Genomic DNA, 1,245 nt, shown 5'->3' with positions numbered 1-1,245 from the left:
TCTTTCTCCTTGGAAAGAAGAAAGTGTGCACGTGGGAGAGTGGGCACTCTGCCTTCCCCCTCCGTCACCCTCTTCTCTGTTATTTTTTTTCTAACTTCATTTCATATGCAGACTCAGAATACCTGAGTCTGAAAATATCAGGATAACACTCGTAAATTTGTGACAATCACTCAATATCCCATATCTAAGAATTTTTTAAAATGCCATTTATTCACTAACACGATAGTGCATTAGAGCTGCGTAATCTTACAACTCCAGGGAAGAATAAGAATGTTTGGCTTATCCTAAGATTCCTTTCCAAGGTCAAAACAAGAAATCTCCCTCCATACTCAAGAGACATGCATTTTTAGTAACATCAGATGTATTCTTCTCTTTTCCCTTATCAAATTGTTACTCTTCCCACACTCTGAGTTTGAAGTCTAACCTTTTTTTTTCCCTAGAATAGGGGGTAAGGGAGGGTGATGAAATGTTGGAACAATTGAACATCCCTGACCATTTTCTTCAAAAGCCTTTTGTATTCTAGCAGATTTGTGCAATCTTTTCTTTTTTCACATGACACCGTAGGCCTAGGCCTGAAATAACTGGGAAGAGAGATGAGTATCAGAATTTCTCAGCAAGAACTAGACAAAACATACACCCTCTTTAGCATAAATTGGGCTGGGAGTGGAGTGGGAGGGCTTGGAGGAAGGAAAAAAAGAAGGGTCTGTATTTCAATAAATATGAGTAAATTTATTAGATACTTTTCACAATCAGATAGCTCCAAAAAAAAAAAAGAAAGTTTATTTTTTATCTTTCTAAGGATGTAAGCCTTAATGAAAACAAATCCTAGTTACAAATTTGAGCAAATTGCCCAATAATAATTTTTCATGTATTAGAACTGAAAAATTGTTAACCACGTTTTTGCTCCAAGATGTGTGAGGGCCATTCAAGGGCTGTAGGGCCCTGGATAGACACACAAACAAGTATGTGTGTATCTGGAGCCCCACACATTGTAATAAACACAGCTGCATTTATTTGAGTATGTGATCCCATGTACACGTAAAAACATTCAAACAAACACACTCAGCAGATTTATTTGATTGTGCAATGGGGCAATTATTCAAATAAACATGCTCGGTGCAATTATTTGAATCTCACATTGCATGTTCATCAATCACAGCGCTAAAAAAGAGGGGGGAAGAACACCAAAGATTTTACATGGGAAAAAAATACATGTGGAAACAACCTTATTTTAGATTTTATAGG

Source organism: Eubalaena glacialis, chromosome 1 (assembly GCF_028564815.1).
Source record: "Eubalaena glacialis isolate mEubGla1 chromosome 1, mEubGla1.1.hap2.+ XY, whole genome shotgun sequence".
NCBI lineage: Eukaryota > Metazoa > Chordata > Mammalia > Artiodactyla > Balaenidae > Eubalaena > Eubalaena glacialis.
The sequence above is the reverse complement of the archived record's forward strand: the minus strand, read 5'-3'. Positions refer to the sequence as shown.